Here is a 14644-nt window from a genome sequence, read left to right as displayed (position 1 = left end):
ATTTCATATACATCTATACTCTTCATTTGAATTTGATCCTAAAACAGAAATTCGGCACTCATGATTTACTTTCCCGGGCCACACAAAATGATGCGGCGGGCCTGATTTGGTCCCCGGGCCGCCACTTTGACACGTGTACTAGACTGAGATTTTCTAGGCGAAACGTTGCATCAAACACAAGCGAACTGAAACTTGAAACGATAACATCTTGCTCCATTATTTTTCCACTTTATTCACGGTTGCACAATTTTTTCCTCCGCCATTTTTTTTAAACAATTGAATTTTTCTGCGCACAAGTGCACATCCACTACTGTTGATTTTATCCCCACTGATTCATTAACTCGTCAAGAGCATTTGCCAAGAAAAAGGCACATTTCCTTTTATCTTTACTCGCATGGTAAAGGAACAATCGTGACTAATGAAATATTGCCTGACGGTAGAGAAACGAGAGACTGATTTGAATTTAGAGAGCGACAAAATGCGACCCAAGACTACAAATAAACAATCATGCAGCATTTTTAGCAAGCGTCTCTTTAAATATGTGCCGTCTCTTATCAGTAATTCAATTTCATATCGCTTCACTAAGGACCTTTTATGCCTTTATACAATATTCATTTTGCACTTTTAAAAGGAAGCCCACGGCCTTTGACTGTTCTAACAGTGTGTTCCACGGTTTGGAATTCTAATTCTCATCTTCACTGAGTTAAATGAATCCTAAATTGTCCCTCAGGTATACTGGCATCAATTAAAGATGGCTGAAAGTTCACAGCGCTCTGTGGTCTGGCTTCTTAAGCAAGGCATTTTTGGGGGGGTGTGGACTTGACATGCTCCAGGACAGATAATGCTACAATACATAGTTGCCATATTTTCCTGTCAAGCAGCGGAGATACTGATGCACATTTGAGCGCATCCATGACATTTTCTGGAGAAGAACTATTATGGGAGGACAACACAATTAGAGGTACAGTGGTACCTCGAGATACGATCTTAATTCGTTCCGGGACTGAGCTCGTATGTCGATTTTCTCGTAACTCAAACAAACGTTTCCCATTGAAATGAACTAAAAACAAATTAATTCGTTCCAACTGGATAGAAAAAATGTTTTATTTGTTCTAATTTGCCATCTATTAACAAAGTATCACATAACTATTGGTTTAATAGTATACTAAAGTGTTTAATAGAACTAAAATGAGATTTCGTGGATGGTCGAGAGAGGGGGGAGCGAGGCGGGGAGACTTTTTGCACGGCAATGCGGTCGTAACATAAACAAATTTAAATGAAATTGAATTACAATGCAGACACACTCAAAAATAAGTTTAATCTAACCTTACACTAAACTTAATTCTAATTTTGTTTGACATTTTGATACCTTTTTTCTCCCGGGTTGGCTCTTTTTGCGCCGCCTCCACACTGACTTTCAGTCAATATTGAGGGTTGGTTGAGTTTGTATTCCCATCATAATATTCCCCAAATGACGCACACAAATGTCCTCACAATAGGATAATGCACAACCACTTGCCAACGAGAAGTAGTATATACGCCATTCGCAGTGACTAACGGGAAAAAAACCACATAAAAAATGCAACGCTCCGCCCAGTGCTCACAGAGACATTACAAAGAGGGAGTTGCGACCAGAGACATTACACGAGGGAGTTGCGGGGAGAGAGCCAGTGGCCATGATGTTCTTATGAGCAGCCTCTCGCCTCCGCTGTCTGCTCGTATATCAAAAATTGTCTCGTATCTCAAGATAAATATTTGCCCGAAATTTGACTCGTATCTCAAATTTCTCGTATGTCAAGGTACCACTGTATCCTGCACTTTGACGTTTCCGCGTGCACCAAGATATCCTCGCACAAAGCGGCTGTGCACAAGTGGAATTCAAATAACAGCAACATGCCACTTGTTGGCATTTGATCGTTGTCGTGTAAACGTGGCCTGAAACATTAGATTCGTCGATGGACGATTGAAAGAAAAAGACAAAAGTGTAAAGAAACAAACAAAAAAAACAGACTTTTCAGCGAATGGGGAAATAGTGGAATGAGAACGGTAGATGCGGGGGAGAAAGCGTGGATAGATGGCTAAAAAGACAGAAAAGGGATTAAGATGGATGGGCGCAATGATACATTTGCTGGACTGATGGAATAAAAAGAAGAAATCGGTGGATTAATGGAAGCCCAAATGGACAGACGACTGAAACAGGCCGAATGAATGAAGGTATTCAGTTGAAAGGAATGCAGTAGCAGGGACGGATGGCACTCTACATATTGTCACATCCACTTTATTAGCGGTGCCACCTTCCTGCGGGGAGCAATTTACTTGTTTCCCTGCAGGGCTGCAGCAGCAGTCGCAACACTGATACCTTCTCAAGCGCCCAAATGAAGAGGCCTCTGGTGAGGAAATCACCTCTCATTTGGGCTTCACCACTCGCAGATCCCTCATCTCCCGCGCCGTAACCCCTGAAAGTGCTTGCAGTTCAGCCATTACCCAGCTACTGAGGCTTTAAACTGACCAAGGGAGATGGATCGGAAAAACATGTCCCTGCCGTCAAAACTCCCACGTAGCCCCCTCGTCTGAAGCCCTCCTGGCCGACCGGGTTTTTCCGGATGCCTCTTGCTTCCCTCAAGGCTTTTTGGTTTTGTTTTGGTGCCCGCTACGGCTGTAAAAAAATAGAAATCTCTGGAGGCGTGAGCTAGATCCAATAAATAAACAGGTTTTTTTTAAGGGATTTTCGCTTATATTCACGTGACTTCTCCCTTGTCCGCAGAGCTGTGTCACCCTTTTTGGTTTGGTTTCCGTGAACGGTTGTGAAGTCTTGTGTTTTTGAATTGACTTAGTTGTCATGTGGGTGCAAAATTCAACGCTAAAGGGGTAGAATATCGCTTAGGGGTGTCAGACTCGGGTTGGTTCGCGGGCCACTTTAACGTCAACTCGATTTGATGTGGGCCTGACCATTTTAGATATAATATTTAGATATATTTTTTTTATAAATGGATTAAAAGAACTGGATTAAAAGCCCTGAATATTCCGTTTTTATAGATCTAAAACAATGTTTATTTTAGCTTTTTTAATATATCTTTAGATTTTACAAAATGATTTTTGAACTAAAACACAAAAAAAAATGATTAAAAAATAACAATTATTGATTTAAAATGGGGAAAATCAGGAAATGTAATATACATGTATACTCTTCATTTTAATTTGATCCTAAAACAGAAAGTCGGCACTCATGATTTACTTTCCCGGGCCACACAAAATGATGCGGCGGGCTAGATTTGGCCCCCGGGCCGCCACTTTGACACGGTAATTACAGAGAATAGGGACTTAAAAATTAAACGCTAAAGTAGAACGGGGGTAAGGAGAAGAACTACCCTTAGCCAGTAGTGTTTTCTTCATTTTTTTCCATCTCCAAAATTCCAAAAATGTCCTCAAAATGAGCCCTCAAAAATATGATATCGCTTAAGCTCTTTTCCTCTTTTCTAATGAACCCTAATCATGAATCTTGCATCCCAAACCCTATGTTCGCTAATTCCAATGAACTTGCGGCACATCCTGTGGATTTCCCAATCCGATTTGAATCGGTCGTATAATACCCTTCTAATACGCCGAGCTGCTTTTCTCATAAGCTTACAGTTGATCGATGATTGCCGAGATACCAAGAGTTTCCACTCCTGGGAGTCGGTGGAATTGACACAATCTTCCAGAATGATCCCTCTTAAGACTTTAATTGTACGCGCCAAATGGTGTATAGGTTGTGGCTTTATGTAAACCTGAAAAGTTTGAAGCAAGAATGCAACCTTGACCGACGTTTGGCACCCTGACTAGATTCGACGGCGAAGACCGACAGTTCCAGTGTTAGCCTCAACATGCTGACACTTTGAAGGCGCTCAAAGCTGCAGACAAAAAAAAACACTAATGAAGTAAGTCAGGGGAAAATGTAAGCACTGTACTCCTAATTGACCTGACACACACCTCCAATGTGTCTCGCCGGAGACGACTGGTGGCCCGACCTGGCAATTTTCCGACCTGCAATCTTTCCTCCGTCTGCCCTACTTGATTTGTTTTTATTTATTTTTACTCATCATTTTTCTTTAACGATTCTCTCCCTTTCCCGTCGAGTTCATTCCATCTTTCTTTTTAGTCTGACATTCTTTTTTTTTTATCCTCACATAAAAGCTCACAAGAACCACGATTTCAGAGGTTAGCGCTTTGACCCGTTCCCTGTAGCGCTGTCCCCGAAAAGCCTCCTCCATCACACTGCGTCTAAGTGCTGGAGTTGATGTCGGAGTGTGCCGCTTGACCCTCAAAAGTCACAGGCGCACGCCGAAAAAAAAAACCTCCAGAACAACAACACTAGCACTTCTGTCCAGATTTCGGTAATTATCCAACAAGAAAACCTGAGGGCAAATGAAACAGAGAGCAACAATAACAGCCACGCTGTAAAAAGAGAACTTAATTGACTCCGAGTCCTGTTCAAGCTAGTGTTTGGCCCATAATTTAGATCGAAATACAGTGGTACCCCGACATACGAGCACCCCGACATATGAGCATTTCGAGATACGGGTAAAATTTCGAGCAAATAATTATCTCTAGATACGAGAAAAATATTGAGATACGAGAAAGCCAGGTGGCCAAGACATGAGAGGCTGTTTATGATTTTAGCGCACTGTCTTTTTTGCCGCATCTCTTTCGTGTATAACAGATATCTACGATATCCGTCACTCAGCGCGAATGGCGGAGCGATCGCTAGTACGAGTAGTATATATTACTTCTCGTTGGCAAGTGGTCGTGCGTTATCCTATTGTGAGGACATGTGTGCATCATTTTCGGAATATTTTGTAGGGAATACAGAAGCAAACAGCCCATCGATAGTGAAAGTCAGCGTGGAGGCGGGACAAACAGAGCCAACCCGGTAGAAGAAAGGTATCAAAATGTCAAACTAAATTAGAATTAAGTTTAGTGTAAGGTTAGATTAAACTTATTTTTGAGTGTCTGCATCGTAATCCAAGTTCATTGAAATTTGTTTATGTTATATTACGATTCACCGGTGAATAACGTCTACCTCGCTCACACCCCCCCTCTCTGTCCCTCTCTCTCTCTACCCTCCGCGAAATCCGTCTAATTTGAGTTCTAATAAACACATTTTAGTAATATTAAACCACTAGTTATGTGTTACTTTGTTAATAGATGGTGAATTAGAACAAATAAAACATTTTTTTCCAATCCAATATCCGTTTTTTGCTGTTTTTTCAGAGGGTTGGAACGAATTAATTTGTTTTTAGTTCATTTCAATGGGAAACGTTCGTTCGAGTTACGAGAATATCCACATACGAGCTCGGTCCCGGAACGAATTAAGCTCGTATCTCGAGGTACAACTGTATATGCCCTTTACTTTTCATATTTCGGTAGGTATTAATAACATTTATCAGAACACTGACATCTTCCCCTGCAGTTTAACAAAGAGGGAATAAAGAATTAGCATAATCCAAAACGCCTTTGCTCATAAGACTGAGGGATAGCGTAGTTTTGCTCGTGCATCTTTTCCCCTCTCGGGAAATAAGACCATTGAGACGGCAGTAATTGGCTTTGATTTAATGCACTAATGTAGCCAACACAGCTGCCGTACTACACAAGCATGTGAGAGGATTGTGTATTTACCCTTAGTGTGTACGCGTTATTTGGGGGTCGCTTGGTTTATCTCATTCAGGGACGCAAGGCATTCTCACGAATGAGGTCATGAGCCGGCTAAATTATAAATTAATGAAGAAATAGTGTAAAAAAACAAAACTGTAAAAAAAACAGGTAGAATTCAAACTACAACAACGTAGGAATGGAGAGTAAATTATGAATAGAAACAGAATATATTTGATACATATACACATAGATATATATATAGCACATATGGGAAAATCATTGTGTAATTGTTGCCATATGTTCATAACAGAAACTCACAGCCAGTTTCAAAATGTGATTTTTGTCATATTCACTGTTGCCGCCAGATGACAATGCATCCTCCTAAATCAGTCAAACCAAATACAACCCTTTCAAAACAAACTATTACAACAGCACTCTAATAAAACCCTGAATTAAAGCTGCAAAATGAAATGCAAAGCTTATTTTCCCATCAAATGACTTGCTTGAAATGATTCATCATTGCAATACTAGTTACCTAATAGTAGTGAATATTAAAAAAAAAAAAGAACTACAAATTGTTCTATTCTTATAACAGACAAATATTGTCATTGTCGACACTGCAGGGGAAAAGTGGCACATGCAAGAACAGAAAAGTGATATTTTATTTAGATAGACTTCTCTGTCTCATCGCTTTAGTTGCAAGCCTGTCTTACGTATCCACATTGTCCCTTCTGAAATCCATTGTTAAAATAATTATGGACGAGCAAAAGTTCTAAGAGCATGCAGCGGGAATGTGATTACAGCCTGATACGGAGAAGCTTGTCAGCTAGAATAACATCATCCTCGGCCCATCCTGAGCGAGGAAGTCACAAGCCATCTCGACACTACCCGGTGAGACACCGCGTTAAAGAATACACCCCATCATGTCACGTTAGAAGGCCATATCAGGAAGAGCGAACCTTTAGAGTATAAATCCAGTTACTAAATTGTGAAGAAGCATAAGTGACAAAGCCCGTGTTATTTATTTGGCCACCCGACAATGAAATTCATTTCGATATTTCACGCTCCTGTCGCTCAGGTGCCTCCTAACGCCTGAGCAGTTCACATCAAAATGAGAAAAACAGGTGCATAAACTGACCTTTCAGCATTGGTAACGTGTAGTCGCTTGACTCATTTGTATGTAGTGGACCGTAGCGTATACGCTGGCTTTTTAATCCATTTTGGATTGCCACTGGGAAAATCCTGTAAAGGTCTGCACGATGACACGCAACAATAAATTCATTGCTTGAATTCTGGGTACCCGGACATTTTGTCGCCGGACAGTTCGTCGCCGGACACTTCGTCGCCAGACAGTTCGTCGACGGACATTTCGTCGCCGGACAATTTTCGTTTTATTTATTGCCTTTTATTTTAATGTCAAAGTTCTTTTAAAAAATCTGAATTAAAAACTCTGTCTCTCACATGATTATAATAATATTTGAGAGATTACCTGGTTGATAATAATTATTTATGCAACAAAACAATCGTTCGTGAGGTTGAGGTTAGGTTAACCACTAACCTTAGCCACTAACCTTAACCACTATCCCCTAACCCTAATTCTAACCACTAACCTTAACCACTCTCCCCTAACCCTAATTCTAACCACTAACCTTACGAATTGTCCGCCGACAAAATGTCCGGCGATGAATTGTCCGCCGACGAACTGTCCGCCGACGAAGTGTCCGGCGACGAACTGTCCGTCGACGATCGTTCGCGAGGTTGAGGTTAGGTTAACCCTAACCTTAACCACTAACCTTAACCACTATCCCCTAACCCTAATCCTAACCACTAACCTTAACCACTAACCTTAACCACTATCCCCCAACCCTAATTATAACCACTAAACTTACGAATTGTCCGTCGACGAAATGTCCTGCAACGAAGTGTCCGGTCACTGAATTCTATACCACACATTTTGAGCACTCGTACCTAACAGGAGATTCTTTTGGGTCCTAAAATGTGAACTGAGCGCCACCCTGAAACAATTCAACACTCTGAACGGGCTCTGCATAATTAAAAACAAAATTGGAATGAATAAGAAGTGGTCATTTAGTCAAGTTGGCCACGTTTTGCATTTAACAGTACTCATTATCGGAGATCTTCATTAAATATGGGCAGGAATAAAGAGTGTGAGACAATGTGAGCGAAATCAGTGCTGGCGCAAAACGCTTTGCTTGCTTATGACCCTACCCCGCAAATAGAAGCAGGTCCCCTGCTGATTACAGAAATAGCAGAAGATTCTAATCTACAAACACAATGAATCATGTCCATGTGGTGTAACTGCGCTTTTCCCCCCCAAAAAATCCTCTGAACAATCTACAAAAATCCTCTGAACAATCTACTCAATTGCACATCATAATGATCACCATGACACTTTAAACATCATTTCCCTTAAACTGCCATGTGGCCTGTTGCCATACACATTTTCATCCATGTTGATGGAATTGATTATTGACAATTCTGACAAGAATTAGCTTGGGTAACATGGGGTTAATGTGCTCTTTTTTTGCAGGGTGTGGGGTAATTTGTGACTATAAACGGAGTAGTAGTAGCCATTTGTACACGCAATGTAATTTATCAAAGCTGGGGATTGATGTCTGACACTGAGAAAAAACAACACTAGAAGACTTATGTGAAATTCTAAGTGCCATGGAACACACTTTTACTTCTAGTTTAATTTTAAATAATTTCCCATTATTTTAGGAAATATATATTCAAAATGATTTGCTGAGAACCTTAATTCAAAGATGAATTTCAACGTTTTCTATGCTGGTGTAAGTTTTCTGGAGTAGGATTTCTGGATTTACAATTTCATTACAGTAGTACTTACTGTTACTACTACTTTATTTTCTCTATTTCTTCTGTCACGTACTGTTCTGCGTGATCTCCAAATGGCTACTACTTTGAACGCAAGGATAAAATAAAAAATATAAAAAATTGGCAGCACATTGTAGTATGTACTTGTATTTAGAAATATGTCCAGTGGGGGGCAGTACATGCCCTTGTTATTCCTACATGAATGTTATCTGTAACGGGCCGTATATGGCCCGCGGGCTGAGGTTGAAAAACATGTACACACACGATCCGGGGGCGGGGCGAGCGCTTCGGCGAAACGTCCGTTCCGTCAACTGTCCGTCGGCCAAACGTCCGTCGGCCAAACGTCTTTCGGCGAATCGTCCGGTCACGGAAAAATGTACTTTTGTCAGTTTTGAACCAAAGTTTCGATCTAAAATGAGAAAATCAAAGTCTTCCAAGATGAAAGGACTCCGTTTTAAAAATCTTCACCTTATATTTAGTTTTGTGCATCCATCAGCAAAGGAAAAGCTAAAGACTATTTCAATGACTCCAGGGAATGAACATTACACAGAGCAAATACTAATGATGCTGTCGCCTGATAGTTTGTGCAGCTGCTTTTTAATTATAAACTCTTGTGTGGCATGCTTTAAAGCCTCCGTTTTAATGGAAAAGCAAGTTAATTGTGTACACGTTGCCGCCATGCCACATTGGAACGATCTCGGGAATTGGAATAATGAAGAATCAATGGAGCAACATATTGAATGTAGATGTTCATCAATATGGATGTAACCAAGGAGCAAGTGTGCTGCTTGTGCATTCATGTCACGGCGGCAGGAGTTTGTGTTTTTCATCAAGCTGCAAATTTTCCATAATAAATAACAGCATTTATCATGAAACTGCTGGCCCGAAAACATATCAACTAAACGCCTGTGTGCTGTGAACTACTTTGCATACATATTGTGATCGGAAGGCGTCCTTTGGTATGAAAGTCAAGAAGAGAGCGACCACTCGACGCCAGTGGAAATTTATTCACCGCTCCTATAAGACGGCCCAGGAAGGAGAACATTTGGCCGCTTATCGTCCTGACATGTCTACCTATTTCCCGGCTCGAACGACTGATTCGCTCTGGATGGACAGCGGAGGCAACACGTAAATTTACATCTAAATCTTTTCCCTGGCAAACGGATTCCGAAAAAAATAGATCAATAAAAAAAAAACATACCGGAGGGAACTGGATTGTTGAGGCGAGACCAAAACGGTTTTCTTTGAAAAACATACAGCGAGCGAGAGGAGACGGCGCTCTGTAACGCGCGTCAATATATATAAATTGTGTCCAACATATAAAAGGAGTAGTATCATCTGCTACATTTTCACGCTTGGACAGATGGTGATCGGTCACATCGGTTTATTTCACGCATTTAGTGCCAATTAAGGACGGGGGAGCGCCCACGCCAAAGCTTTAGCGAGCCAGCAGATTTGGCACAGTTCAGGTATGGAATATGACAGGCAGAACAGATCAAGTGCAAAAGGGGTGCATGTGCTACATTGCCTACCTTGGGGAGAATCACCATGCCACGAGCGGTGACGGGGTGCAGGTTGCCACATCTGTAGGGGCATGTGCCACCTGCCAAAATGATTAAAATATCATCAGGAATGAAAATGAATGCATCAGTTGGTCATTTGGCCGTAATGGCCCGGTCATATTTACCAAAAGTTCCACCTTTTGATTTATTTGACGTGATCACGATGAAAATGGCACGCGTAAATAGCGGCGTCACATCCAAGAAGGAGGGGAAATCACTCTGTGTTAAATGATCTCCATGCGCAAATGGTTTTTATTGTTGCTGTAAAAAAGATGGAGATATGGAAGCCAAAAATTAGGGATTGCGAATACTTTTTGGTCACATGACAGTGTGTTTATCAACTTTCATTTCAAAATGAAAGAGAGAATATGACTTAACATTATTCATAAAACATACAAAAAGGTTGAAAGTTACCCTATTTTCACGACTATAAGGCGCACCGCATTATAAGGCGCACCCTCAATAAATGACACATTTTAATTTTTTTTCCATGTATAAAGCACACTGGATTATAAGGCGTCCTGTCTATTTTGGAGAAAATTTAAGACTTAAGTGCGCCTTATAGTCGTGAAAATACGGTATATGTGCAGTTATGATTACAATGCAGTGAACAATAGCAATTTTGGACGACCCAAGGGGTCAAACCAATCAAGCATCTATTTTGGTCCAAGGCCAATAAGTGTTTCGTAGTATTTTATAGTTTAACCTTCAACTCGCGTACATATTTCCATAAATTTGAGAATACAGGAACATTGATTTATTTTTTCTTGAAAATGATCAACTAAATGAAATATATTGAAACTAAAAAGAGGAACTAGGCACTCCCTGAATTTTATGCCTCAGTTACGATTGCTTGTTCAAATTCTTTGAAAACATTTTTCAAAATCTTCAAGTCGAGTTTTATTCTTTTTGAATCCACACCTGATCACCAATCTTAAGTAAAGAAACCTACAAAAACTGAAACTCAAAATGTGTGACCTCTCTCGGAAACCACGAGGACTGACGTAGCTACTCTAAATAATACTAAATTCCCTCCCTCTAAATAAGTGATCGCTCCTTGCAATTTGCTGAAAAGCCAATGGAATACTTCCATTTACAAATCCCCATGATTCGGCTTTCACCGACTTGTAATATTTTGACGTACACTGCTGCGGCAGTGCAGATAAATGGAACCGCAAAACCAAACGTTAGTTGTCCCAAAATAAAGCTTGGTGGTTTGCATCTTCGCTGATGTGCTGGTTGGTAATCCCGTTTCATGCTCTTCTGGAGAGGAGTTGCACCGTCATCCCCAGGCTTGACAATCCCACCTACATGAGTGTATCGGCAACCTCCGCAACAACACTATGACGGATGTGTTTAGGTCTTTTCTTATCACATTTACCCCTCAGTACTCACGGGAGCGACTCCTCAACTTACACAGCCAATGAGTCACAGCTCGGCGAGAACAGGGTGGCGTTATTTGAAAACACAGAGCCGCGCATTTTTCTTCATGCGGCAGCAAATTGGCTACCCAGAAAGAAAACGCAATCATCTATATGTGGAATGGCTCAAGAGAGAACGTTGAAGTCAATCTAACCAGAATGACTTCCAAATTCCTGAAAAAAAGGCCTTCCTTCACCTTGCTGTTTTTTTTGCTACGTATTTATCCTGAATAATTCATATGCAGTTTACAGATCAATTGTAAAGGTTTTGCTACTTTTATCTTGGCATAAACAAAGTCACAGGGTTGGAATTTATAAGGGGACAGCACATATTTATATTCATGTTAATGAACATATACAGTGGTATAATTTTAGTACTATTAAACACATTTTAGTAATATTAAACCATTAGTAATGTATTACTCTGTTAATAGATGGCGAATTCGAACAAATAAAACATTTTTTCCAATCCAATATCCTGTTTTTGGTGTTTTTTCAGAGGGTTGGAACGAATTCATTTGTTTTCCGTTCATTTCAATGGGAAACGTTTGTTTGAGTTACGAGAAAAATCGACATACGAGCTCAGTCCTGGAACGAATTAAGCTCGTATCTCGAGGTACCACTGTATATGTAAGATTGTAGCCGAGGGCTAATTTCCATCTTTAGTCGCTTGTGTAGGTTGAAAACAAATGATTACACATACTGAGAGGTTATGTGAACAGAGAAGGTGCTTTGGCTGAATCCACATATTTAACAGTATTGTTCCAGTTCAGGCATTTGTGTTTTTTGAATATCTGACTGTGGGGGTGCATTTTTTTGGCTTTCTGTCCGATACTTTCAAAGCTTGCTTATAAATGGTTTCAATTGATTGTAGTGTTGTTTTGCAGGCCGTCTTGTAAGTCATATGTGATATGATCCTTGTGTCAATATATCCAGAGAAGTACCGTATTTTCCGGACTATACGTCACGCTTGTTTCCGTCATCATTTGGCTGGGCCTGCGACTAATACTCAAGTTTGACTTTTTTCCCCCAAACATTTTATAGGCCTGTATTGCATATGTTGGAAATAATGACACACTTGCGTATTTGGGGAAACTGAGAGAAATAAACGGCAGGCGATTGTCATCCCTTACCTTGTGATAAGTGGAACTTTCAACGCCACTTGATGGGCGAAAAATGAATGGCGAGGAAAGCAGAGTGAGAATGGCAATGATTTAGGGGCGATCCGTGTCAGGCGAGGTCATACTCTCTCTCCACCAATGTACGCTCTGGAAGAAAGTCAGAAAGATGGAGAGATGAGATGGAGATGAAAAAGTGGCGGGGGAGAGAAGGCAGGGAGTAGCTGTCTATTGACGCTGCTGCAAATGTTCCCCTGGCTGCCTCTGACAAAAATGGATGATTTTTATTAAGAGCCTTGGCTTTGTATCTTCCATCTCATATATCTCCTCGAACAGAGGAAGGCCATCTCGAAAGCCGACGTGGAAGACAAGTGGGTCAGGACTTTTATTTGGAGGGCTGTGCAGGTTTGCGTTTAAAAGCATTTTCGGTTCCATTTAAGAGAGAGATGTGGGGGAGAAAGGGGGAGTCAGAGTGAACGCTTTCCACAGGATTGGACCAGTTTTTAGGTGAAGTAAAAGTGAGCTTTAAGAAATGGACTGGTAATGTGTATGGGAAAGTTAGTTGCTATGCTGCACTGTTTCTTTAAAAAAAAGTGTTTTCTCCCTTGTTAAATCATTAACTGTGGCTAATCACGTTTTTTTTGGCCGAGTTGATTTTAACTGACTTTAGTGAAGCCTGATTACCTCTGGACCTGTTCAATTAAATAGAACCTTTCTGACAAAATGAGGTCAGCCAGCTAAAAACAAAAGCTGCAATAAAATGCCACGAATCAAATAGAAGAGCAGACAAAATATTTCGGGAAAAAAAAGGTGGGTGGCTTTGCTACTTCAGGACCTGGACAACATGAATTTTATAGATGAAATGATTATCTATTTTTCAGGAAACACTTGAAAATGTCCAAAAACGGTTACATGTTATTGCCTAAATGCCTAAATAGACCACCTAAGTATAAAGCTTTGCCAAGTTTTACCTTTTAAAACCCAAGCTTAACTCATTGTGTATGGCTAAGCTCTATTTTTCCCCCATGAAATTCTACATCGTTTTCTAATTCTAAGAACTCAGACATTGCGTGAAGAAATTGCTAAAAAGCCAGACAAAACATCAGGCTTAAATTCCTCCAACTGACATTTTGCTGTTGTAAATATCACGCCAGGTGTTGTCCTTTTTGCCCCATTTTCCGTGTCAATAAACTAGTAACTGCCGGTTATCATTGATTGCCCCTGTCACTATAACAGCGGCACCGCCTTTTGAAAGTTCCATCAATTTTGCAAAATGGAAAGCTAATTAGATGAGCATTACATTTCGTTAGGACCGTCTGCAGCATAAATCATTAGAAGGAAAAGCTCCGCCCCCGCCTGTTCTCGTCTTACATTGCAGGCAGCGTCGAGGGGGTTCAGCGAGCCCAAGACATGGAGTCAAGTAGGAATTGCTCAAATCACTCACAGCAGCCTGTAACAATGTCGGCCCACACCAGCTTAACCGCCTGTGTGGCTGTGAGCATTTGTCAGCTTAACACAAATTGATGCAACTAAAGCCCCGTTTCCACCAAGCAGGGTTGTACAGTTTGCCATAGCCGCAATTTGGAAAGGTAAACAAACACTCAGCCTCCCACCAAAGAGTGTAAGCAGGGTGAAATATCTGAAATTTGCAGAGATGTGTTGTTAGACTCCAGTCTATTTTTTGAAATCAGTTTGCCTTCAAAAGGTAAAACCTGTGGAACCTGTTTTTTTATTTTTGACACAGTATTTTTTTAAACTTTTAATGAGGTAGTTATCGAATTTTTAAATCTTCCATTAAGCAATATATTTATTCTGACCTTCACATCCATTGACGCCAAAATTGCTCTTTCAAAGTGTGTTAAATGCCATTACAAACTAGAATACCTGAGTGTCTTTAAACTCAACAGAATTGCACTTACATAAAAACCTACAGCCTTATGTGGGCCTTATTTCCATCTTGCACGGTACAACTGATACACAATGTGTCAATCACAACTGTTTCTAAATATAAAGTGTTGCAAAACAACCAACTATAAATTCACATTTCTCTTTTGGC

At 40.6% G+C, this 14644-nt stretch overlaps 1 long non-coding RNA gene across 1 annotated transcript in view; it reads right to left on the bottom strand.

Annotated features, from left to right (window-relative positions):
- LOC144068769 (uncharacterized) overlaps positions 1–14644 on the bottom strand; it is a 138222-nt gene that overhangs the window by 85651 nt on the left and 37927 nt on the right. The window contains exons 4-6 of the long non-coding RNA XR_013298304.1: positions 12604–12738; positions 10175–10310; positions 10020–10090 (exon numbers count right to left, since the gene is read on the bottom strand). This is a non-coding gene — a long non-coding RNA (uncharacterized LOC144068769). The remainder of the gene's footprint in view (positions 1–10019; positions 10091–10174; positions 10311–12603; positions 12739–14644) is intronic.

Source organism: Stigmatopora argus, chromosome 23, assembly GCF_051989625.1.
Source record: "Stigmatopora argus isolate UIUO_Sarg chromosome 23, RoL_Sarg_1.0, whole genome shotgun sequence".
Lineage (NCBI taxonomy): Eukaryota > Metazoa > Chordata > Actinopteri > Syngnathiformes > Syngnathidae > Stigmatopora > Stigmatopora argus.
The sequence above is the reverse complement of the archived record's forward strand: the minus strand, read 5'-3'. Positions and strand labels throughout refer to the sequence as shown.